Source organism: Cydia strobilella, chromosome 18 (assembly GCF_947568885.1).
Source record: "Cydia strobilella chromosome 18, ilCydStro3.1, whole genome shotgun sequence".
Classification (NCBI taxonomy): Eukaryota; Metazoa; Arthropoda; class Insecta; order Lepidoptera; family Tortricidae; genus Cydia; species Cydia strobilella.
In genome coordinates this window covers 6,113,748-6,141,670 of record NC_086058.1, presented here as the reverse complement: position 1 = coordinate 6,141,670, position 27,923 = coordinate 6,113,748, and the positions used below count along the sequence as shown (strand labels likewise).

Sequence of the window (27,923 nt, the reverse complement as noted above, 5' to 3'; positions counted from 1 at the left end):
CAGCTCAAGTAGTACCAAAAAAATTATCTGTGTCTTGTATTAATTTATTATATTAGGGGTTTAAAAATATCTAGATGTAGATCACATTAAAAATAAATATATTATCAGATTTCGAACAATGTCAGCAACGGCCCATTAGCTCAGTTGGTTAGAGCGTCGTGTTAATAACGCGAAGGTCGCGGGTTCGATCCCCTCATGGGCCAAAATATTTTTTATTAATAACCGGCTTCAGAAGTCGGATACCTACCCATACATTTTTACGAAAATCGGTTGAGAAATGCGAGCTGTAGAGCATTTTATCCCAAGCTGAAACTGACACCTTCGCTTTCGCTCGGCCATTTATTGCCAAGCTACAACAGTAATATCAAGATGTTTTCGCGAAACTTTCTCAACACTTATTCCGTTTGTTTTGCTTTCATTTAGATGACTGATGTGTGTCTTATATTGACTTTTCACTACGTAACAACAACTTAATCATGTCAAGTCATCGCATTTCTTATAGACAATTGGCAAAACATTGATTGGACGTCATTAATAACACATTAGTAGGCATTTCCTACATTAGTAATATTTTCATCAGGCAGGTAACATGTAACCCTCCCATAATTATCTGAAAAAGTTGCTTTAAGGAGCATAATACATGAAAATTGCAATTAAAGTCGATAAATGTCTACTTATAATATATGTACAATATATATATATTAGTGTCTACTTAGCGACTTTAATTTCAATTTTCATTAAATTTTAACCGAATTTACCTACATTTTGCAGAGGCCGGGAAATGGCAATTCGTGTATTAGATTCGGTTTTATGATACGAAGCCGAGTCCGAAATAGACGACGAATCCACGAATTAGTATTCCCGCCGAGACATACAGGGTGTCCCAGAAGTACCACGTCACAGTCACACCGGAGGTAGGTCAACTTAAGAGGAACCTAACCAGCCTAACATTACGTCAGTAAAAGTTGCACGGTTTTCGAGTTATTACCGAAAAAAAAAAATCAGAATTTTTTTGATAACTCGAAAAATATGCAACTTTTACTGGGGTCATGTTTCGCTGGGTAGAATACCTAACTAACTAACTAATAGTAAACATATAAAAAAAGTCGTTAAAATGCACTTATTAAAAACTAACGACACAAGCTATGTATACTAAGAATCATACTTATGATAAGATATAGGATATAATATTGTTTTTTTTTTAATATTATTCTCGAACTCCCCATCGGCACACAAACCTCCATAAGGTTTTGCCTACGATGGGTCTTGTAATAATCTAATAAACTGTAATTTGTTTCCTTATTGAATAACAAAAAAACTACCATGGAGAAAAAAAGCTGGTTTGGTTCCTCTTCAGTTGACCTACCTCCGGTGTCACTGTGACGTGGTTGTTCTGGGACATCCTGTATATTGTACAGATGTAGTGATCAATCCTTTGGAAATTATTATATATTTGTCATCCTACTTTAGTCAACCTCAGTAGTTTTTGTACTGAGACTGACTGAAATAGCATAACACGTTCGCGCGTTTCCGCGAAAATACGATGGTATAGGGTTATGACATTGGACATGACATTTTATTTTGTATTTTGTATATTTTATTGACATTGCTTCATATTATTCCCGATTTTTTTTGTTTCCTAGCGTGCAAGTAAATTTGCAATTAGAATTTGTTTTGACATTTTTATGCGCATGTTTTTATAAGTATTTATGTTAAGGTTAGTTTTGGTTAGTTTCCATGTTCCTACTCATATCTGTATTCCTAGCATGTAAGTGAATTGGTTTTAAACTGTAAACTTACATTGTTTCAAAAAAAAAAAAAAATATGTAATTTTCTCCAAACATGCGAGGAAATAAGGTTAAATAATGACTTAAGCATCAAGCGAATCAAACTTTCACATCAAAAAAATCAAATAAATCAAGAATTGAATTGCTATTGAGTGTTGATTTCAGATTAGTAATACGATGGGATGGGCGAGTAAAGTATCAGCTTATTGCCTAGTGTGGATTAATAGTTATATTTTTAATGTGTGCTTGGTGAGCCTAATTGTACATCTAAAGTAAAACAAACGATAGCCTTTGATTAAATCATGTTAAAACAACAGTATCTTTTTAACCAAAGTGGCTGTTAAGACAAGAGATAAGGCGTGTTATTTTGTTTTTTGTCGGTAGCTAACTCCGCCCCGCGGTTGGTCCATCACGTTCCGAATCACGTAGAGTTGGCAGCGATACAAATTATTTGTAGAGCTATGTTCATGTTGTTCATGTAGACATGCTTACGCAACGTACACATGTAGGTACCTACCTGCACCAAAAACGTAGTACTTGGATCAACCCATTAAAGACGGTAGAAAAAAAAATCTTTTAATTTTAAATCTTTTTTTTGTCCACGAATGGATTTTTAATCTAAAAAAGGAAAAATGCTTTTTTTTGTATCTGATGACTAGTATTAGTCATTAATGGTCCTATTTCTATCTATTCATTTTAAGACGACAATTGAGATACCTATTTGATTTGAAATCAGTAATCAGAATGATTATAAACCAAAAGTATGTGTGTAACGATAAAGTATGCAATTATAAAGTATTTAATAAAGTATAACCAGTGGTGGTAAGTACCTCCAAAAAAAGCTTACCACAACGATCACCTACTTGTTTGATTTTCGGCCCATAATAACAAGGCAAGCGGACAACTATGTGATAATTTTTACCTGTCAGTAAGTTGATAACCATTTAGTTAACACATTTATTAAAGCCGGCTTTATACAGAGTTCCGATTACAATAATCGGCCAGCATGTAGTGCGTGGGAAGATACAGACTGGCCACTGTCAAACCGAAAACTTTTTATCACACGTACGTATTGAAATTTTGAGAATAATGGAAAAATTTGTTCAAAGAACGGAAACGTACACTGCTTAAAAATAGCATGACGAATTATTAAACAAAACGACGCTGACAGTTTCATGTTTAATTACATACTCGGTCGAAAATAATGATCATGGAAAACTGTATCTTTCCTTCCTACCCGAACTCAATCGTCTGCTATAAGTAGCTTTTTTCTCTAAACTGACAAGTTTGACAAGTCTGCCATATTTAGGGGAGAGCGGAGCTAAACGGTCCGCGTGGCGGTTAAAAAGATTCATTAGGCGTTTTTACTTCGAAAAAAGTCCGGTTACTGAATTGAATATTATGCGTTCAAGCCGTTCATGGTGGTCAGTAATATATACCGTGAAAGTCACTACCGGGTTGACAAGTAACCCAATTTTATTTCAATTAAGCTATTAAAAGTGATATCCCTTCTAAAATCTCAACCCAGTAGCTAATTGACTATAGTTGCGAGTGTTCTTAATTGTTGTAAAGTTATAGAAATAATGTTGATTTTTCAAATAGTATTTGAAAGATAAATGTTTACGGTGTAAGCGTCGGCCAACCAAAACACGTGCACATAATGTATAAATAATTATAAAGAAGCCGCTGATCAGTCCCGAGCAGCTAAATAATTTGAAAAAAATCACTAGGTCTGATCCAAAAAGGGCGTAACCGCCTTAGTAACGCGAAGACTTAATAAATTTTTCAAGAACACATTACAATAAAAAGGAATTAAGTGTCAAACTATGGTCTCGTTGCGCTTAAGACTCTCATTGTCAAGATTTTCTAAGCTTACGCTAGAGAAGATGGACCGTGTTACGCTGTAATTTAATTAAGATTACGGGTTCTGATACAGACCAGCTTCTTGGGCTATTAGCTTATAAAGTAAATTATTGTAAAATGATTAAGCACAAGAGAGTGACGCAATAAGGATATATGTTTTGCAGTGGTATAGAATCCCTAAAAATACAAGTAAGTAAACTGATTTTTTTCTTTTGTGGGCATTCGCATTAAATAATTATTCTATAACGACTATAACGCATTAGATAACAGCAATATTTCTATAGTGTTGCTGCCGGCAATGTAGGAACTTTACTTACATTACTTTTTGACAGCATGATAAGAAATGACAGAAATGGCACAAAATCCACATTATTATTGAGTTTGTGTAAGATTGTCCATATTATTTATTTCTACTTAATTATAAATTAAGTTCCTGAAATTCCATTGGTTAACGGTGTATATGTATACGATAGGTAAGTATAGCTACTTATGCTTTTTGTTAATATCCTAAGGCTACATTGTATACATTGACCTTCAAATTAATGTATATTTGAGAGTAATTGATTTTTAAACACGGGTACTTATCTCAATAAATATTCGACTTAATTTTGATTTAATAATACTTTTCTAGGCCCGTGTCAAATTAATTCCAGGAACGAAAGTGCTAATAAAATAAGTAAAATTATAAAGATTTTATATAAAGGAAAGACAATAATATATTTATTATTGTGTAGGTATGCACTAAGAATATATTAGGTGGACCCTAGGTACCATCACTCATCATACTACTCTTCTCATCAATCTACAATATTGACCAGTGTAAAAAAATATATATGTAAATAGGAACTTATAATATTGTAATTTTTTTTATTATATACTTCACTAATATTAAAAAAAATATTAGGAACAAGTTAGAAACTTCATTATTTTAATAGAAACTCTATTGTTGAAACGCAGCCGTTTCTACGTTTGAGGAACTTTTACTAGTAAACTAGGCCAAGTTTTAGTGGGAATGAATATTATAAAAATTTCTCTAAGCGCGTTCGTACTTACAAAACATAAATCTCTAAATTCAAACTAGGCACAGGTTACGTATAATGACTGTAATTTTGCATCAATGTGGCCACTGGCCACTATATTGACGCAACATTAACGGGTCCTGACAGCGCGGAAATTACCCCAATGCCGTCCAAGATCGGCTACCGTAAACTCGGTTTATGACGAGCTATCAATTATGTACCTAATATGATAGGTACAATGTAATGTTGCCAATATAATGATGGAGTGGATAAAACTCCGCTCACCTTTGAGAGTTAAAAAGTTTAGCTATAAAAGTATTCGTTCTGTGCATGACTTTGGCGCCGCTCTAGCGTCCTAGACCCATTTGAAGATAGGGGGTACCTATGTTCAAATGGGTCTAAGGGTTGAATATTAATTTAGTTCATATTGTAATCAAGATTACAATATTGCAAATTTGTAGAATTACGTAACGGTGGTATGACAATTTTTATTTGACCTCGCACTACACGTCAAACGAAAATTATTTCCTCCGTCAGACCGGGGTATGCCCATTTCATACTATTTGACCGTTAACATCCTTTAAATAGTATGAAATGTCCTACGAAAGTTCACACTTTTTCAGTCATTCGTTGTCTTCGCTTGTACGTATTGCCACCACTGACATGGCAAATGCTGCATTCATATCTAAGGTCCTGGCTTGGCAAAAATGACTGCGACATTATAACTCCTACCTGATCTATTATTTACTGTACAACTAACCCACTAGTGGACAAGGCCGTAAGGCTTAGGCATACTTTATTTCGTTCTCTACTTAAGTACCGTGAAACCACCCAAATTATAGCTTAATGCTGTAGCTACTACGACAGTCACAAATTCAATCAATACCAATATTGCTTTAAGTTTTGTCTGTGTTTTTTCTTCTATTTATAAAAATATTTTGCCTTCGAACTACGACATTCAGATAAGAATCACACCTGACCGAAAAATTGTAGTTTTTATGTTGAATTTTTACACGTTTTAGTCACGAGCAAAGTCATGAAAAAAATCACACGGAAAGTAGACTATAATTTAAGGACAGAATTCAAACCAAACCTTTTAGAAAGTTAAAGTTGGCTCGATTCGATAGAAAAAAAAAAAACACTAAGGCATATTATTATTACAACATCATATACCTATATATTCAGCTGTATATCGTTACCCTGCATACCATAGTAATATCATTTTAATATAAAATAGCTAGCGACATTGCCAAGGGATCTGAAGCGCAAAATTTGACTGAAATAAAAGGTAAAAATTCGCGCTACGGTCATATTCATATCTTTTTCACACCACCTTCTTTCTTCCCTGATAGGAGGGAACAAAATGGCACAATTTTGTTCTAAGACATTTTAGAACAGTATTAACACAATGAAATATGAAAAAACATACAGGTACAACTTAATATAGAGATGAAACGGGGGAGGGGCCAGATGACCGAACGAGATGCACATGGAACTTTGAGTAAGAGTATAACACTTTAAACTCTCGCGTTTTGAACACATATTTAATTATACGAACGGGTCTACCGCGATTTCATTTCATTGTTTTTACCTTAAATTCCGACGTTTCAGCTGAGTTGCACCAGCTGTGGTCACGGAAAGACTGACGTACCAACAAAATACCTATAGGATAAATGGTATAGCATCTATGATGAAAATATTATGCACATATTGATTACAATTTCTTTATTAATCGATTACCTACGAGCATACAATTTTTCCGCCCACACAATTTACTCTACTTTTGACAAAATCTACTATTGTTTCCTGCCTTTACGCCCCTTCTATTGCTGTTCGTAAAGCGCGAAGTCGCACATGCGCGTTTACAGCTTTCCACAGAAAACGACGTGTGCGCACTGATTCCGAGAATTATCGATACTGTAGGCTGTGTTTGACTTATTTCTATGAGAGCTTGTTACATGTCACTTATTATGACATGCATAGGTAGGTACTCCATGGTTTTCCTGAACCCGTTACATGTTATTCGACCGAAATCAGAATGGAATTCGAAAGAAACGTTAGCAAAACATTAAATACCTACTTATAATTTGTCGATGACACCTTGTTGTATTTAAATTTTTATACCTATGACATTTTAAATTACCAATTAAATAAATAAATGAAGAAAAATTATTTACATGTTCATTTATAGCAAGTACAAAACAGAAGAGAGCTAATCTATTATCGGATTTATCGGGTTCATTCAAAATGGGGTCAGACAAAGATAGAATGATCAAAGGCAACTGAACGCCTATTTCGACAAAGCTCGCAATAGGTAGCGTGGCCGAGCGGTCTAAGGCGCTGGTTTAAGGCACCAGTCTCTTCGGAGGCGTGGGTTCGAATCCCACCGCTGCCATAATGCTTTTGTATTTTTTTTTCTTTTTTATTACAGTATGTCTGAACTTTGTGGCCAAAATATATGTATGAAACGTAATATTTTGTTTAAACTTTGAACCGTGAACCTTTTATAAGTTAAGTACCTAACTAAATACCTGTTTTAAGTGCTTTCCTTATAAAAATATCGTGAGGATGCGGTATTTTTTTTATACACTTTTTTAGGGTTCCGTACCCAAAGGGTAAAAACGGGACCCTATTACTATGACTCCGCTGTCCGTCTGTCCGTCTGGCCGTCTGGCCGTCTGTCCGTCTGTCCGTCCGTTTGTCACCAGGCTGTATCTCATGAACCGTGATATCTAGACAGTTGAAATTTTCACAGATGATGTATTTCTGTTGCCGCTATAACAACAAATACAAAAAAGTACGGAACCCTCGGCGCGCGAGTCCGACTCGTAATTGTCTGGTTTTTTCTTACTATTGACAGGCATGGCACACTCCGCGATTTCGTCACGTCGCTACAAGTACATGCGGCTTACACCAATTTTGGTGTCTAGCCATAGTAGTTGCCGCGCACCGCTACGGAAGTTACGGAACGGACGCCTGCTGGCGCTTGCGCCCCCTAACCGTCACATCTGTAGTAATAAACGCGTTTTGTTAGAGAGTAAAGCTTCTGTACCAAGTACTATATTATTTATTCTGTGCTATTGAACAGAAACTAAATGCGCTGTCTACTAAATCTTTTTTTTTTATCCGACTACACTAATGCGTAAATCTAAGATCTAAGTTTCAAATTAATTTTATCGATAGCTAAAGGCTCAAAAGCTATAAAGTATATGCACTGTATGAACTGTATCTAGTTTTAAACGAGGACACATAGAAGTTATGAATGTTACCGTAGGTATATTTAATACGGCGACCGGCCCTTCAATCATGTTGTAATTACACTTTCTGACAGAAGAAGACATCAAACCTTGACAGCGTCAGATATGAATCTACTTACGTTTACACAAAGCGCTAATAACACAAATTGAATGTTGCTAGTTCGATTTTAATCCCGAATCGATCGCGCATTAATCATAATCAAATAGAGTTTTTTATTCGCCGCTGGCTAAATTGAATTACATTGTAATCGCAGTATTCCCGTGCCGTACTACACACGCTTGCTAATGTCATCGCTTGGCAAACGCATACGTACAGGGAAAACCGGTGACACAGTGATTTTTAGATCTGAAACCACTATGCGTACCTGGAAATCCAACTTATATTGGTCACTTTATGGGTATGAGTTAGGTAGGGTTAGGAATGAGAGACCGGCGAATGCACAGGTGCTTTCTGTGGCGCGGCATTTACACGACACACGCGACGCGAGCCACGCGCTCTCCCGGGACTTTCGCGAAAACCGCGAATCCGCACGAAAAATAAGCGCGTTCCGTTTTCAAATTATTATTTTTTGTATTTTTTTTAATGGATGAGTGTTTTTCAGTAATTAATAGTGTAACCAATTAACCATTTAAAATGTGTTATTAATTTGCTAGGACAACCAGAACAATGCGGTATTGTAATATTTGAAAAGTTCACACGCGGCGCTCGAGTCTGGGTAAGCCAATGCATATTATTTTGATTTACTTTAGTAGTAATATATGTTATATATCTATTATAGCTTTTGAATCTACCGCACATCGCGTTTGTAGTCTATAATGCTATTAACCTATGAATACTAATGTGACTTTTATTATTTTCGAGTCTTGAATACTATTAAATTTAAAATATTCAAATGGCCGGTGAATGTTCGGTAGCAGAGTATTAATTACGTATAGTAATATGACAAAGGGTGTTATAGAATATCAAGATAAATGACGATAAATATAATGAGCAGAAGGGAGAGTAATATTACTAGAATATGTGATCACTTTCTGACCCTTCTCACAACACTGAAATGGCTTGACGAGTTTGGGAAACGTGAGTGATTTGTCTTTGTTTTAGGTATGGTCATTTTCATATTCTTTAATTTGCCTTGGTAAAGTAATAAACAATTATGGCTCAAAGATAGACACATTTTCAGCTACTTCGCTGATGACACTGGTATTAAAGTATACCTCAACCTTAAGTTCAATATACTTTTAAAATATTCACAATCGCATAAATATTATAATTACTTAATCAAAGTCTATGTTTACGAATGTTTTCCGTGAAAGTTACCAATCCAACCCCGTTTGGAATATCATAGCGCCATTTCACTTTTATAAATATGCTTACTAATAATAAATCTGCCAATAGCAACAAAAATGTCACATTTTTTTAAAGATTGACGTGTTCCAATACGTCACGCTTATGCCGGTTTTGGTACGGAATAGGAAAAAGTTATAGTAAAAATCGCCAAAAGGCTAGGCGATCATTTAAATCTCTTTTAATAACGACTGCTATACGATGCATATAATTTATACAATAGACACAATAGTGTAAATCCAAAAGCGCAGTCCATTTTTTATGCATAAACGAAAAAACTTGCTTCTAAAACCATTTTTGGCCGTCGAAAGATATAGGCATGATTGCTCAAATCAAAATTGATGGAACGGTTATCTTAAGCTCAGCAGGAAACTATACTCTACAATGCAAACTACAATACAATTTTAGCAAGTCCCTGCTAATATTAACAACGCGAAAGTAACTTTCTGGGTGTCTGCCTGTTACTTCTTCACGCTTAAACCGCGAAACTTTAGATTAAGAGTATGGAGATACTTCGAGGGCCGGGGAAGGACATACATAGTACGGTAGTTTTATCAATTATTATCATCCACTTATCATCATTCCAAACAGATAAAGTCGCGGGCACAAGCTGTATATGTAATTAAGGTTGCAGACATTTTGTTGGAACCCTATATGGATCTAAATATTGAATGAATGAATGAATGATTTTTTTATTTGCTAGAGAAAGTTGTTAAGTAAGCTAGCCGTAAGCCGTAGCTAGGCTGTTTGCTAGGGTAAGTTGTTTGCTAGTAGTTTGTTTTTTTATTTGAAAGTTGTAATCACATGATTCACAGACAATCAATAAAGCTATGTGTGTACCTAGAACCCTTGCGAGCAGCCGGCGGAGAATGCTTCCGATAATATTGTTCCGGCGCGTTCCCACCCGCCGCAATAAAAAGGAGAGCTCTCGATAATAAGCAGAGATAATTGACACACACACTGCAATATACTCGTACGTACACCTGTGGTGTTTTAATAAGAATAAGGTTTTTGCCGGTCATTTGAAACGATCTCGTAATAAAAATTCCTTCGACATATCAAAACTTACTTAAGCCGAAATTGATTCCATCGTATCGTGAATTCAATTACTTATGTGACTATTATGCGTTAACTTGAGCATTTTTAATAAGAATAGACACAATAGACTTTATATTTATTTATTTATTTTAAACTTTATTGTACAAGAACAAGTAAAAAGTACAAAAGGCGAACTTAATGCCTTGAGGCATTCTCTACCAGTCAACCACTGGGCTAAACAGAAATTAGATAAGGTGGGTGCAGTGCGAATAAAAAATGGATATAATGTATGTGTATGTGTAATATATATTATAATATATACATATATCAAATTAATGTTATTTAATTTTTAAGTAAATACAATTGTTTGACGTCATAAAGAGATTGTAAAATCCTATTATGAAAATAAACGATATGATATGATGATATGATAGAATTATACGTCACCCGCTCCAAAAGTGTTTACAGTTCAAGAGAAATGTTTAGCGCCTTAATTTTAATTGCGGCAACGTGTCGAAGTATCGAAAATTAGCAATAACCAGTAATAATTAATTCTAATGGTCACTATTTAATTGTTCCAATTAGCACTGTTGCCCGCCGTTTTGAAGTCCATTTTAGATCAGAATTTCAAAAGATCTTAAAATTAACAATAGTAAAACAGGCACTAAAACAAAAGTAAAGTCTTGTATGAGCTCTTCTGTCACTTACCTTTACAATAGAGAAATAAGCTTAGGTACTTACTTATTGCTTTATGTCTTTACAAAACAACCAGTGATAATATTGATTTACTCGTACGTTATTGATTCATTATTGTTATACGAAAGCTTAATAATACGCACTGTATCTTATTTAACTATTGTGTTAGGTTCAAGTACCATAGCGTAAAGTGACTTTATGTGTGTAGTACGGACCAAATGTAAATAATATAAGACTTTTAGAGCCTGTTATAACAATACTAGTGCGTACACTGTTTTATGAAAATTACTTCATTTTTATTTGCATTGTACTAGTACATACTTACACGTTAAATTTATATGATGATCCATGCTTAATTTTAACAGAGTAGGTAGTTACTTACTCATTATTCATTTAAGAGTTATGACTCCGGTAAATAAATAGCGACTCGCTCATACTTAATGACTACATTTTCTATTAAACTACCTATATTATGATAAAAGCCTATAGCCGCTTATGTATATCTTTAAGTAAATCGTATGATTTCCCTCACGGGACAGGCTTTGCCTAGTGTGGGGGTCAGTATAAATTGTAAATGCTCTAATGTTTCTGGAAATAAACTATTTGTATTATTTGTATTTGTTGAAAAATTTTACGAAAATAGTTCGACCATGGTGTGATTTCGGTGGTTTTATTATTGAACTGTTTAACAATTAAAGATAATTATTAATTTATCGAATAAAACCAGAATCGTCGTTGAGATATAAGGCAGATATATTTTTTAGAATAGAATAGAATAGTTTATTTCAAAAACAGATTTACAAAATATATATAATAGCAAAATATATAAATATATAGCATATACCTATAGGTATTTCAACAGCTATTTACTCCTGTTTTTAATAATATACCTACATATTTATATAATAACTGATATGTTGTGTCTCAACAATCAATATAAAATCGTTACATCCATATGACTAATGCAATTCATGTAAGTATTTAAAATTTATGGACATTTTTATACAAATTACATTTACACCAACTTACTTAGTAAGTACTCTGCAAATGTCTCGTACTGTGTAATTAACACTAACGCAAACAGCTCTTAGCAATTTATCAACATGAAATCAGCTAATGCATTCCCAATTACATTTGAAACTGTGCTGAAACGGGGCCGACGAGAGAGCAAAGAAAGCGGGGAAATCAATGCGACGAGAACGTGCAAATGAAACTGATTTGAAGGATTGGTCCTAGTTGTAATAGTTGCTTAAATTTAAAAGAGACTTGTGATAAGTGATCTCTAATCTCTAAACATAATTCTAAACTACGGACCGCTGATGGCCTGCGAATTCATCATCATCATCTTCTTAGCGTTGTCCCGGCATTTTGCCACGGCTCATGGGAGCCTGCGATCCGCTTGGCAATTAATCCCAAGAATTGGCGTAGGCACTACTTTTTACGAAAGCGACTGCCATCTGACCTTCCAACCCAGAGGGTAAACTAGGCCTTATTGGGATTAGTTTCCTTACGATGTTTTCCTTCACCGAAAAGCGACTGGTAAATATCAAATGATATTTCGTACATACTCGTAAGTTCCGAAAAATGCATTGGTACGAGCCGGGGTTTGAATCCGCGTCCTCCGGATCGCAAGCCGGCTCTTACCGCTGGGCCACCTTCAAAGTCTGCTAATTCGGCCCGCGAAAATTGCCAAATTCCATACAATCCGAAAAGTAAGCATAGGCCTAGCTGCGGCTCTCGTGACAAAAAGCTTGGAGAACCCTGTTGTGCAAGATGTGCCCGAATAATCCGCCAATGCCAGTACCATGCTGAAATGAGGCCATTCGTGTCACTTTACCCGTTTTTTTACCTTACTATTTTATTATTCGTAAATCTTGTACAAACATTATTTTATTGATATAATTTAACATCAAGTAACTATGAAGCGATCATGCTCAGTCAAACCCAAGTAGCGTCGAATGCCTGTATATTTTATTACGGCTCGTAGCGCCCAGTGGGCAATGCATGGTAATAAAGAACTAACTGGGCTTGTATTGTCACTGCGCGAAGTGAGCGAGCACATCCGACAAGTCTTGCCCACACCCCACACCAGTGTAGCGTGAGCTTGACATGGATCCGTGACAGTAGGGTGCATTTTCAATTATAAGTTAATTTTGTCCTTTAGTATTAAACAGACTTTAGATAGATTTTTTAATTGATTGTGTGTGATATTTAAAACGATATTTGATTATTTTTTTTACAAAATTACAGGTTTAATGTAAGTACATATATGATTTGACGTCTAGTTAACATTAAGTGAAAATGCTTAATGAATCTTAATAAGGGAAACAAAAAAAAAATGTAGATGTAGTGTTAACATTTTACTCCGATATTTACGTACTTACATAGTAAAATATGCTAATTAAAATTAATATGCTTTTAAGAAAGTTCCCTTACACGATCCCTTACATAGGTTCAGCGATCAAATCGCAAGCGTTTGGAACAAGACACTAGTCAATAAAAACCCTCCATGTTCCGGTCCATCAAATAAGAGCAATCGACGTATACCTACTTTAGTATTTTTACTTAATAGGTACATTAATTATCCCTCGATTTTTTAGGGTTCCGTACCCAAAGGATAAAAACGGGACCCTATTACTAAGACCGCTGTCCGTCTGTCCGTCTGTCTATCTGTCTGTTTGTCCGTCTGTCTGTCACCAGGCTTTATCTCGCGCATAAATTTTTTCACAGATGATGTATTTCTGTTGCCACTATAACAACAAATACTAAAAACAGAATAAAATAAATATTTAAGTGGGGCTCGAAACCCTTCGTGCGCGATTCCGACTCGCACTTGGCCAGTTTTTATCACTAACCCATACATATTTATATTGTTTTACTTCCGCGCCTGCCTTTTAGTTTTTCAGTTGCAAAGGGCAATGCCCGAGTGCAGTATCATTTTATGAGCGCTGATTATAATCTGCATACTAATTTACTGCTGTTATTTCTATTATTCCTGCCTGTGGTAAATTGAGATTAATCATATGGCGGTAAACATGTTAGATAGTAACTAGACTTTGGAACCAAGTGAGTGAATGACTAATATAATAAGTACTGTTTTTAAGTGAAATTTACTGACGTTACTTTTATAAATGGGTACAAAATAAAATTAAGTGCAGAATGCAGACCGACAAAGTGGTCGACTATTATTTCACAGTGGTCGACTATTATTTCGAAAAAAAATATTTGCAAATGGCAATTTTACACAACTCACAACAATACATTTCTCAAAAACACAATTCGCAAGTGTTTTAAAAATTTTGTAAACGACATCTACAATATAAAATAAACAATTTATTTTGAGGTACCCAATGTTAACGTTCTTTGAAGAAAAGCAAAGACTGTTAAAATCTTTAACTACTTATATATGATCAAATAGTTGGTAGATACATATCATATGTAAGTAATAATATGTAGTCAGTTACTAATCCCTGCATACAAATTCCTATGCATTGGGTCAAATGTTTCTCAAATACAAAACAATTTCTTTACAGCTAAATGAATTCTTGGTAGCATAGCAACCTACTGAATGCCGTAAGGAGTTGTGTAAAATGGCAGTTTGGTGGAAATCATTGATGCCAATGAGTGTTTCAAACATTTTGTTCCGTTCCTGTCCATCCCTGGTTCAATTGAATGCGTAATTTATAAGAAACAATTGCTGTTGACATGTGAGATTCTAAAATTTAAATATTTCGCATAAAGGCACTCAGTTTGCCAGTCGAAACTGCCCACAGAATACAGCTAAATGAAATGTCGAGGGTCGAATAAAATCCGTCAGTGAATCTGTCAATCAATTAGGTCAATATCTTGATGTTTAATTTTGTAATTGCAAACAAATATATAAACATGTATAAATTATTTTTAACTTGAATCAAGAATTCTAGTACCTAGTAGGTATAAGTGTTAGGTGGCTTTTAATACCGAATATAACGTAATTAATTCCCAGCCTTTCTTGCCAATCAAAAACCAAGGTTTATGATATATTGGTTCTTTGGTAAGTAAGTAAGTATTTAAGTAAATACGCTTTATTGCACCACAAAAAAAAACATTTAATAACAGATTTACAATACGTACATAGTTTACTCCAAGAATCTTTATGTGATTGTGACCATTAACATACAGCAACCAAACAATGAAGTATAGAGTATACCTACCGTTTGAATTAAAGTGAGTGAGTAAGTGCCCTAAAGTTTGCGATAAACGGTATAATTTGTCATCGGCACCGCCTCCATCAAGGCGGTGCGGAGTCCGGCCAATGTGGACGAACGAACATAACGGTGCCTATGTAGGTCCCCTCCTTAACTATATCTACGGCTTTTTCGATTTTATTTTTTGTTTTAAGGTGGATAGAATAGTTTTTGTTAGAAACCTGTTTTGTAAGGATCAATCAATATACCTTATATACTTACATATTATTCACCATTCATAAGTGCTTGTTGCTAGGTCTAAATAAATAAAGTGTATTTAAACTTTGAACTTTGGCATCGTATATTTGGGCCACCTTGTACAGAATTTGTGGTTTATGTTTCATTATGGTGTTACGTCCATTATTGAGGTGCTAACCCCATATAGTTTATTTATGTTGCATACTAACAAATGCTAATATCAAGACTAAATAAAAGCATATAGGTAGAACTGCATATAGTGTATAAACACACACATAAGCTTAGAAATAAATGAAAAGTGGAATAATTTACTGTCTAGGGGTTCGAACCATTTCCACTTTTATTATAATTTATTCCTAAATCCTAAGCTTAACAGCACGTTTGCAGTTTGTTCTTAAGACGGTTCCCTGAGCCAGAAGACGAAAAATCTCCTTATATGATCATATTTTTCTAAGAGACGTTGATATTCGTAGACGTGAAAAAAATATGTAGTTCTTGATAACATTATCTTTAATTTATAAGCTACCGATACACGAATTATGACACTTCGCTCAATACAATTAATTCCCAAAGTAACCTCTAACTAGGACTTTTAATTTTTAATCCAACTTTACTCGGTTATTTAATTATGTGACACTATAAACAAAAAAAAAAAGGAAAAAAACAATCTTAACTTAAATAATAATTTGACCGCTTTCAAATTTCGATTTTTTAAGGCAACGTTTTTAAAATAAATAAAAATCGACAAAATTCGATCAATATTGACACTTGGCGCGCATGGTCTTTCCCGTTCTTTCTTGCGAAATGTGACAGTGATAGCGGCAAACCGATGAAACGGCCTTGCCAGAAAAAAGGAAGCAATATTTTCGACCAAGGGCTGAAAAAAAATCCAAATCAGATCAACAAACCCATTACTTAATAATAAAATTAAAATCCGAGCACGCGCCGTTATTTCGGTTTTCGTATGGTCACCGTAACGGAACCATACTCGTAACGAGTAACGGAGAACAATTATAACACGCGATGTATGTAGATCACTTATCCGAAGAGTGCCTTAAGTACCTATTCGTTTACTATTTTTGTACCACGTTGGTGGCAAATAGGTGTAAGACCCGATTGGAAAGGAGCGGATATCATGGGCATATAGGTATATAGGTGTTGTGGGTCATACACATCAACTAGGTTCACGTCTTTCCAGTGGACTAACGCATATTTTAAAATTAAATGATACATTAAAAACTCACCGTTTCGGGCAAAATTCGAACTTGCTACCTTGTGGAACACCGGTCCAATAGCTCTTAAGACTCTTAACTTACTGAGCTTACCACCGAAGAGCTCCGAATCGAATCGAATCAAATCAAATCGAATCGGGTAGGATGTAAGAACTTCTTGTAATATTTAATATCTTTCGTACCTACTACATGTATGCAATTATGAAAAAATAAAGAGCTTACAGAAGATATTTATCAGTACGGTTTTTACTCACTATTATTTACAGAAGCTTAATACCAGAAACGTGCGAATTTCGTAAGTATCGCCACAGGGCGGACACGCCATCAAAAATCACTTTGGTTTCTATGTGTACACGCGGCATGCGTCATTGTGTAAGTTGCTTAAAAACAGTACTGAGCGGTCGGCAAAAGGTCGTCAATCTGCTGTCACGGGGCGAGGTAATTCGAATCGGGGCGGGGCGGTGCGTGGCCGTTCTGTATTTTAAACATGGGGGCCACTTTTGGGAGGTAAATCAGAAAATTTAAAAATTAAGTTTCCAAACTATTCCGTGTTACATATCAAATGAAAGAGTGTGAGAATCGAATATATTTTTTATAAATATCTCAAATACCTATATATACTTTACAATTAGAGTTTTGAATGATTCACGGTTAGTTTCACTAGACTTATATTGACCGGGATATAGACCGTGATTACCTTTGGTATTATTTGTGAGCTCCCGATATTTCGACGCAGTTACATGCATCATGTTCACGGGTGACTGAAGATAGCGGGTGGGTGTCAAAGTTGTGTAGACAGCGCTCTGTCTACCCTCATTCTTGCGCGTCGGTTGCGTTCACTTTCAACGTTACTACGTGTATATTCTTTACAGATTTAGGATATACAGTTTAGAAGTTATTCAAGAAAATAAGCAAAAAATTACCCTTGACTTTAGAAGTTATTCAAGAAAATAAGCAAAAAAGGAGATAAGGGGGGGGGCTTTATCTCAGAAACTACTAGGTCTAAAATTTTGAAAAAAAATACACAAAATAGTTCTTTACCTATAGATGACAAGAAAACCTATTAGATGTGCTGATTATAATGTGCAGTCAAGCGTGAGTCGGACTTAATTACTTAGTTTTTGATCTACGCATTTAAATAAAAAGACATTTCACTCACGTTTCACATATAAAAAAATACATTGTTAAAAATTGTGTAATGTACGAAACCCTTGGAACGCGAGTCCGACTCGCACTTGGCCGGTTTTTTGCATACATGCCGTTCACTAATGTCGCAACTTTTGTCTGTCTATTTTTGTATTACCCGCGTACACTTCTTTTTTCTGCTTAGGTATCTACACCACACATATACATTTCCTAGCTTCAACAGTCAGTATCAAAATATTAGTAACAATGTAGTAACAATTGACAAATAAAGGAATTCTCATCATTCCCATTAATCATTAGCACAGTATTTCCTTGCGCGTTAACTACGTTATTTCTCATACAGATTGCTGATGGTACACCACAGCAGTCATTAAAAATACAATTAATATAGCTGATTAGTAGCGAGTATCCATGAGAATTGTTTTCAATACAACGGGAGTTCTAGGGAGCACTTTTTCTGGTACTTTATATGAATGTGTATAAATGAATTGTAATCAGTAGATTAAGCAATGCGCGTAGTCAAAGACTTAATTAATATTTACATAAAAACATCATATCATCAACCAGTTAAGATTTTTTTCTTAATACTTGCCATAAAAGTGGCACAGATTATATAATACTAGTACAGATACCCAATCCCATAGTAAAAAAGCGCACCGTCCTAAGTAGCATATACTTGTAGGCTATTTTTTAGTTCACAGTAACGAACTAGATGGCGCACGGAGCTAATACAACTCTTACGACTAACATGCGTTGAAACACCTCTCTTGCGACATCTGTTGTAGCTTCCACGCAATAAACCAATACGTCACATTCACTTTTAAGGTAAATTATTACTAGATGGCGTTTCAGATATCAGCGACAAAATTAAAATTTATTTGCATGATTTTGAAGTTTGATTGGGTACTTTAGTAAGGCGTCAAAGTTTCGTTACAAACACTAATTAATAAACTAGTGGATGCGAAATGACTGCTTTTAGTATAAAAACCAGTGTCGCTAAACTCACACATTCATAGCCACGTTAAAATACGTTACACACTTACACAATTGCTTTGATTCGTAGCAACTTTCCATACCAATAGGTTATTACCGGTTGACATTTCTCGAACGGTTATCAACTGTAGGCTACACGAGCGACGGTCTAAGATATAATGTCAAAGTTATAAGACATACGACTCTTTAATTATCTCATTCATCTCACAAAAGCTCGCTCATCGTTCACCTAATACAACTACTGAACACCAGATGGCGCTATTTTTTTATAGTTTTAAAATCACTTACTTATTATAGGCGAGAAAAGGGCTAAAGAAACCAGTATAAGTAAGATCTAATTACGCATGATTTGTTACGGATCTCACGGTCACGTTACACTGGTGTTTTCGAGATCTCTACACGCCTGCGAGTAGCTAACCGTTGGGAACTTCTTTCATTCGATGTAGGGAGGGGACAGTGTAATCCGAGTGTTTTATCGATATTTGTGTGTTCGGTTAGGAATTGATATTTCATTACCGTATGTTTTATAACATTTAGATTATATTTTATTTATGATTATAATATAGGTAGTGATAATCGTGATTGTATGAAAAATAATATGTAGTACAGTACAACAAATATCTAACTAAAAATTTGTTTCTTATTTATTGACCAACTAGGTTGTTAATGTAAACATTAAATATATCTTAAGGTTAAATAGATAAAATCATAGTTCTTTAAAGTCTATTAACTCGGTATTGTTGTTATTTTTGCAATCACAAATCTGCAATTACCTATGTCAGTATTCGTCTTTAATAATTTGTAGCAGCATTTAAGCCCAATCTAGACGGGACAACCTGATTCAATTGTCAAATTAATTGTATGGTGTGTAAGCAAACATTAAACTGGATCACCGATCCCATGCCTATCAAATCAGGAAGGGGCGCTGCAAAATTCCAATATTTGACGCTAGTTTGCGTGGTAAGATACACTTTTTATTAATTTAGTGAGCCCGAATGTCACTAATAATTACTAAATTAATAATTAAGTTTTAGGCGTGTGGACGCTAGATGAGATCAGATGTATGTCAATTTTATCCCCAGAAATCTTTCTCTAAGAAATGCTGCGAGCAAATGGTGCTTTATTTTTGGGGAAACTAATTTTCTTGCCCAGTAGAATTAAACCATTTATTTTTAATATCGGCATCTTTTGGAAATCTAAAACATTTAATAATAAAGAAATGGAAAATATAAATCGTTTATTCATGGCACGTTGCATGCATTGTACGCATAAGTACATTAAGTACCTAGTCTAATTATATTAACGATGAAAATATGATGGGTGTAAAAAACAAGAACAAATAAATGTATATAAAGGAATACAAAGGTTTGAAAGGTTGCCATGAAATGACCCCGACTTAACTTAGTGCTTGATGACCAGAGCTGCCATATTTACTTATAGACATTGATTATCCCAAATAATAATTTATTACCTACTAACCAAACATCAAACTTGAAATATCGTAACAGTAAGCTTTAACTTTATCGATATAAATATCGACATTGCGCAGCATTTAAGTAGCGAAGTTATTTGACATTTAGGATAGCGAATATTCCAGATAAACGTAAAGAATAGTGACAAAGGATTATGAACTCTTAAGTTCAAACAAATAAAATATAGTTTTACTTAACGAACATTCGTAAATAATGCAAAATAAACAGATTTTTCGTATTTATCGGATTATATTGAAAGAAATAACCACCGGTGATAGGAAATACCTCCACGTGAAAGGTTTTTTTAAACCGCTGTGATTTCTGCAGCTTAAGACTGCACAATATGGCATTTTAAATTGAATTAGGTATAAATTTTTGTTAGACGAGCGTACGTATGACGTGAATGTCATTCGAGCATGAAGTTTACACAACAAACTGAGCATAGTCTGTGCGTCTGTGCATAAAGTGAGTCGGCCGCTCGCTACTATTACAATTGTGGTATTTTCTATAAAAAGGGACCTTATTGTCGATGGCGCTTACGCCATTATTAACGATGCTCCGATATAAATGCAATGCCGCGCGACGTAAGCGCCATCGACAATAAGGTCCCTTTTCATAGAAAATGCCCCAATTATCGGTCGGTGTCGGTACCTACTACCTAGTACCTACCCATCGTTTCATCGTCTTAATTTGTGCAGTAGACACGCGAGAGTCAATTAGCGTGACTCGCGCCATAGAATATTGTGCTAGCCTCGGGCCTCGCCGCACTTGCCGCTCTCGCTCTCGCTGGGCGATCGGACGAACGGGTGTTGCTTTGCGTGGTTTTAACTCTAAGATTGCATTAAAAAATGAAACGCAGAAAACTTTTTTTTAGGATTTATGGATTTTATGGACTAGGTACCTAAGCGTGTTTTGTGGCTTATTCAGTGCGGCTACCATGAGTTGACATTAGAAGTTTATGCCGATCGCGGTCTATTAAGCTCGTACCCCTATAATATATTTTTTAATACAGTTGCTCAAAAAGTGCTACTTTACGTAGCTGTTTAGCGTGCGGAAAGTTGGTATTCGCTTCGCTTTTTACTTTTCCAATTTTTGAAATTAATACTTGTTTTAATTCATGACTACTTATTGATGAGTGTTAATATTAGTTTCCTACGTCGTAACCAACATAAAAACCTACTGTTAATGTAAGAATACGAAAAATATACATATTTCATTACTTACCTCTTTATCATTATAACACGTTTATTTTTTAATATTGAAAATTGAAAAACCGTTCTTAATAAGTTGTCTGTATGGAACGGAATAGCTCTGGAAGGTAGAGGTAGGAATAGCTGCCGAAACGCCTGTCAAAGAAGAAGCGTATTTTCTTACTGTTTCCAAAGGCAACATGCGATATTGTTTTCATTCCTTACTTGTTGTTTTTCTTATTTGCGCTTTCAACCAAAAGGGTAGTTATTGTCGGTTGTCAATAACGTTGGTTCTTCCCATAAAGCTTCAATTTGAAATCAACCTTATCGGCAACCGACAATGTGGTACCTTTTAGTTGAAAACGTCACATTTTATCGCAACTGTATTAAAAAAACGTCGTTCGATACACGTGCGGAAATGTCATTCTTCACTCGTCCCGAGTCTTGCCACTCGCCTACGGCTCTTGGCAAGATATCTCGGTACTCGTAATGACCTACTTTCCGCACTAGCATCGAAATGTACTATAAAGGCTCCGTCACACACGCGCGTTTTGCGGACGAAGCGGACGCCGGCGCGACGGGAGCGCTTTCATTGCGCTCCGCTCACGCTCCGCCCGCAAAACGCGCGTGTGTGACGGAGCCTTTATGCGGTTTTCACCTATGAAAAAGTAGGGTCATTCTCGAGGAAAGTTAAGGGTGGTTATGGCGTATAGTTTGTTAAGGTTTTGTGTAAATTGGTTGAAATATGAAGATATTTGCTAATGAAGTCAGCTTTCATTGGTTTATCTACTAAAAAGTCCGCGATGGCACGCGATGATATATGTCTATCTTTTAAGGATAACTTACTAAGTATACCCATTCTTATCTTCTACCAACAGAAACAGATTTCATAGTATGTGGTATTTGCAAAGCTATTTACACGGATACAGTATTAATAATTATCAAATTAAATACTTTAGTTCTATTAAGCATTTCATACAGATTACAATGGTCCCTTACAAGATACAATTAAAATGAATATCTCAGGAGTAATCGTAAATTAAAGTTTCATTTCGACCCATAAGTATAACTTGTATGAAATGTTAAAGACGCTAACGTCCGTTAGTTGCCATTTTTTACCACCTTATGCGCTGCGATCGTTTTACTTACCCCCACCATAATCTTCGCACGGTGCCAGTTAGCCAACATGAGGAAACAACTCAAAATTTGCATCAAATGCTTTGCCACTTTGCTCAGTAGATAAATAAAATACAACTGTCCCATATGTTTCTTAAATATATATAGAGCCTTCAGAACTGGTATGTCAAAAAAAATATCCCTACCTACTTTTAAAAAACCGGACAAGTGCGAGTCGGACTCGCCCACCGAGGGCTTCGTACTTTTTAGTATTTGTTGTTATAGCGGCAACAGAAATACATCATCTGTGAAAATTTCAACTGCCTAGCTATCACGGTTGATGAGATGCAGCATGGTGACAGACAGACGGACAGAGGAGTCTTAGTAATAGGGTCTCGTTTTTACCCTTTGGGTACGGAACCCTAAAAAAGCAAAACATGATAATATCAGGTTCTGTGTGATTCTATTTCTTAAAGATAAACACAAATTGTATTCCTATAAGTAAATTGCTAAAACATAGAGTTAAATAAAAACAACAACAAGAAGTTAAGGAGGATATGTTTATTTTTGATAGCTAAAGATAACCGTGGAGAAGACAACCTGTCATTTAATGCCTCAAATCCCTTATAAGCATTTGATTACCTTATTTGTGTTATAGGCTCGCTCGCTCACTGAATACATTGCAGGTTCAATATAATGACGCATTCAGGGTGCTGTTGCGGCTGCCGCGGCAGCACCCTGAACGTCTGGCATGTTTGCGCACGCGCACGTGGACGGCTGGACGGTTTCCATGCGACGCCACACAAGCGCTGCGCCGCGACGCTCTACAAAGTCTGCGTCAGCCGCCACACTCATAGCCTCCTGAGCGTAGTAGCGGGTAGGTGGGACAGTGGCATAGTCAGGAACTGGGCCTCGCTTCACAGACGCACAGCTGTCCATAGCCAAGACACGACAACGGATGATCGCCCTACACGGTGAGGCGCGACAGTCTCCAAAGCAGAAATGCGGACGAGAACTCTCACATGCACCCTTCCACAGGAAGGGTGTCGAATGATTAGGAATAGATTTAGCGCTTAAATTTATTAATTTCTTATTTTGAATTTTTTTCTGCGATCGCCTATGCTTCATTCTTTCTTTCTTTGGTATCTTCAATAACAGTTTTTAATCTTTTACAATTCGGTGTGTCGCTATCGGCTGGTCGCTTGCGTTTTTTCGGTGTCATAATATTTCTGTGTCATATAAATCGCCTTCCTCCTCATTTTTTTCTTGATTTTTAACACCAGGGTAAACTTTTTTGGTGTTAATACTTTTAATTCTGTCGGTCCTTGGCCTAGAAAAAAAATAGGTACATAATATTGTAACGAACTGCTATATAATAATATACCTACTATTTTTTAGGGTTCCGTACCTCTAACGGAAAAAACGGAACCCTTATAGGATCACTCGTGCATCTGTCTGTCTGTCTGTCCGTCTGTTACAGCCTATTTTCTCCGAAACTACAGGACCAATTAAGTTGAAATTTGGTATACATATGGAAGTTTGTGACCCAAAGACGGGCATGAAACGTAAACAAATACATTTTAAACACGGCGGCTTTTGGGGGGTAAATGAGAAAATAAAAACAAAAAAGTTTTCAAACTATATCGTGTTACATACCAAATGGAAGAAAGAGAAGAAATATTTCTTTATAATTTTAAGATAAACAGTTTAGAAGTTATTCAAGAAACGACCATTCCCTCCCTTTATCTCCGAAACAACTGGGTCAAAAATGTTGATAAAAAATACACAAAATAGATCTTTACACGCACATAGGAAAACCTATTATACATGTGCAGTCAAGCGTGAGTCGGACTTAATTACTTAGTTTTTGATCCGACCCCTACGGGTTTTTTAAAGACATTTCACATAAAAAAACATTGTTTAAATTGTGTAATGTACGGGACCCTTGGAGCGCGAGTTCGACTCGCACTTGGCCGGTTTTTTTTATTAGCGTAATTTAGTGTCCCACTGCTGGCTGGCCAAGTGCGAGTCGAACTCAAAGGCAAAGGCCTCCCCAAAACGCTGCAAATTGTGTTAAAGTTATGAAAATCGGCAAGATTGATCTTTAGTCCATATAAATAAATTTGACCCGAAGCACCAGAAAAAAAACAGGAGTAGAGTCCTATCGTAACGTGTGTAGTATTCAATAAAAGGGCATCTTGAGCCGGTTCTAAAAATATATCACATCATTACATTGCAGTGACGATAATTTTCAAAACATACCAAGTTTGGGCTCCTTCAGATACGATACCGTTGAATAATTTTTGATAAAATGTATCTCAAATAATACCTAATATCCAAGAAAGTAATTTTGAAAATAATTTCATTCCTTCTTTTTTTAAACTGGACAAGTGCGAGTCGGACTCGCCCACCGAGGGTTCCGTACTTTTTAGTATTTGTTGTTATAGCGGCAACAGAATACATCATCTCTAAAAATTTCAACTGTCTAGCTATCACGGTTCATGAGATACAGCCTGGTGACAGACAGACGGACAGACAGACAGACAGCGAAGTCTTAGTAATAGGGAACGAGACTTTTGGCACAGAATAACTAATAGTATGCTTATGGAAAGTCTCGTAAAATAGGTACTGAAGTAGAACTGTGTTACTTTGTAATATTGAAAATAAATAAAAAAAACAATGGAATTATTTTCAAAATTGCGTTCTTGGGGTTAGATATGAGGGTATCACGTATGATTTGTAGTATAGTATACAAAAAAAAACTGCCATATCGTATCTGCAGTATCGTATCGTATCGTATCTGGGAGGAGGAGGACTTGGTAGGTATTGAAAATTATTTTTATTTTTATTTAAAACACGTGACTAAAATGTAATGACGAGACATATTTTTAGAACCGGCTTAGAATGCCCTTTCATTTAATACCATACACGATATAATAGGTTTCTAAACAAAAACAAATTTCTCCTGTTTTTTTTGGTGCTTCGAGTCAAATTGATTTATACAGGGTGTCCCTAGCCATTGGACACAGCCGAAATATACATATGCATTAGGGTATTTAGAACCAGTATACTCGTACAAAGTAGGTATCATAACAACCGGTGTAGCGGTTACGAAGAAATTAACAAATTACGATTTTTTACTTTGGAGCAGCCTGTATGTGTTAGTAGCTCCTGAGGTAATAAATAGTATGAAACCTTCTTCGACCTTTGTGATTATCTTTTTTATTTATGACACTAATACGATTCTGACTTTTGACAAATGTCATCATTGCCTCACATTTTCGAACAAATTGGCAACAGCACTGCCAATGATTAATACAGTATGTTTATTTTTGTTGTCGATTATTGGAAATAACTTTTGTTTGAACATTTATTTTTTTATCTTTTGTTCTAATTAAAAAAATATTAACGTTATAGAGCATTAACAAGTTTTGGGAACAAATCAAATAATTTTATTAAATATTTTGATTTTGTGTTTTTTTAAGTAGTCACACTACTATATATAAATTAAGAACTGTAATAGATGTCATATATTTAAGAAAAAGTGACGAAGCCCTCCAGTGGTGAAGGCCGGATTCGAACCGGCGTCTTTAGCTATCGCGGCTAACGTGCGCCCGTCCGAATTTCTCGACTATATGCCATCTTAGTAAGACTAGGCGTCTTTAACCAGCTCTAAGGGCAAGCAGTGCGCGCTTGCACCTCCTAAACGAACTCCTTACGGATTTACGTTGTAGCGAGAGAGACTGGTGCCGCCATCTATCAACAAGTTTTGGAAGTTATATATATAACCCTACGTGGGATTTCAGGGTCTGTCAAATGGCTAAGGTCACTCTGTATAGACTAAATATCAATCATGCCGATGTTCATAGCTTTAACACAATTTGCAGCATTTTACTGAATTTCGAGGTGAACCGCCAGGACTATACCGCGAACATCGAAGTTCGCAAACGGGCATCTTTTTTCACATCACCAACAAAGACACTGAATATATACATACGATAGGTATAGGTAACGATATGCACGATCTAATTAATTACAGGTAATCACATACCTTCTGATGTTGATGCAACTGGTGAATCTGGGAAGTTCTCTGTCGATTGATCTCCTTTGTAATGGACAGGTACGGCTAACTTATTCAATGTTTACCATCTTCCTGTTGAATGAACCGCTTTTCGAAATGATCAATGCAGATATATTTGTGTCGAAGAGCATCTCGAGACAAGTGGGCAATGGTCATAATGTTACCTGAAAATTATATTTATTTAATCTCTATTTTTAGTTTTTTGTCAAAAATTTCATTTTTGATACAAACTTTTATTGCTGACTGTAAGTACTTCTCTTGCGTTGCCTGTGAAAAGCCCAAACCCAAACACAATTAGGTGGCGTTGTTTTATCTCAGAGTTCCAATGGCCACCTCCTGTCTCCATCATCAGATCAGCTCGATGGTACCACAATATTGCATTGTCACCCTTCTTACATATGTATGCAAATTTTCGGCTTCATTGGAAACCGGGAAGTGGGCCTGGGCCTAAGCCTAACTTGCAATACTTGAATACAGACGTCCACCAGACGTCTGTCTGTGTCTACACTACACAGGCAGCAACTAGACAGGTGAAACTAAAAGCTTGTATTAAAGAGGATTTAATGCAAAAAGGTATTTACTACTACTTATGCAAGGCAAACATTGTGTCAGCAAACAATTATTAAATTATAAGAACAAGAACTTTTCACTGGTATATGTAAATATCAATATAAACCAACTAAAATATGGCTACATACTTTACATATAGTATACAAAATATCAACTAATATTATTTCCATATAAATAACCGCTGGTAGCCTAGCGCTAAGAGCATGCCATTTTCCATCCGGAGGTTGCAGGTTCAACCCCCGGCTTGTACCAATGAGTTTTTTATAAGTTATGTAACTAACTAGCTCTTCGTTGAAGGACAATATTTATGTGATCTGTGACAATATTATGAGAATCAGCGGGATTGGAAAATCAGCGGGAAATCACTTTCATTAAAACTAGTGCCTATGCCAATAGTTAGAATTAGCTGCCAAATGTACATAATTTCCATTGTTTTTAAGGCTAAATTAGATGCTTGTAAAATGATGTAGGTGGGTATTTGGAAAACTTGATTTCCTAAACATCTATCCGTGTTGAATTATGTTCCATACTTAAAGTTTAACTGCCCATAATTAATACTTTCCAAGACAAAAGACAAAACTAAAATTTTAAAATGCAATGGATTGGAACACAACGATACACTAGGATTGTATGATCTGTGACAATAACATTATTTGTCACTGTATCTCTGTAATATGTAACATACCTGTTACAC

General features: G+C 35.6%; 2 protein-coding genes and 2 non-coding genes across 4 annotated transcripts in view; all 4 read left to right on the top strand.

Annotated features, from left to right (window-relative positions):
* Positions 1 to 27,923, top strand: part of LOC134749439 (DNA-directed RNA polymerases I, II, and III subunit RPABC1) — a 215,448-nt gene that overhangs the window by 102,140 nt on the left and 85,385 nt on the right. The window lies entirely within an intron of this gene.
* Positions 130 to 203, top strand: Trnai-aau (transfer RNA isoleucine (anticodon AAU)). Its single transcript has one exon. It is a non-coding gene; the product is annotated as a tRNA-Ile (tRNA).
* On the top strand, positions 6,983 to 7,064 carry Trnal-aag (transfer RNA leucine (anticodon AAG)). The gene has a single exon. It is a non-coding gene; the product is annotated as a tRNA-Leu (tRNA).
* LOC134749445 (uncharacterized) overlaps positions 8,344 to 27,923 on the top strand; it is a 104,932-nt gene continuing 85,352 nt past the window's right edge. Inside the window, exon 1 of the mRNA XM_063684381.1 lies at positions 8,344 to 8,642. The gene's annotated coding sequence lies outside the window, so the exon portion shown is untranslated. The remainder of the gene's footprint in view (positions 8,643 to 27,923) is intronic.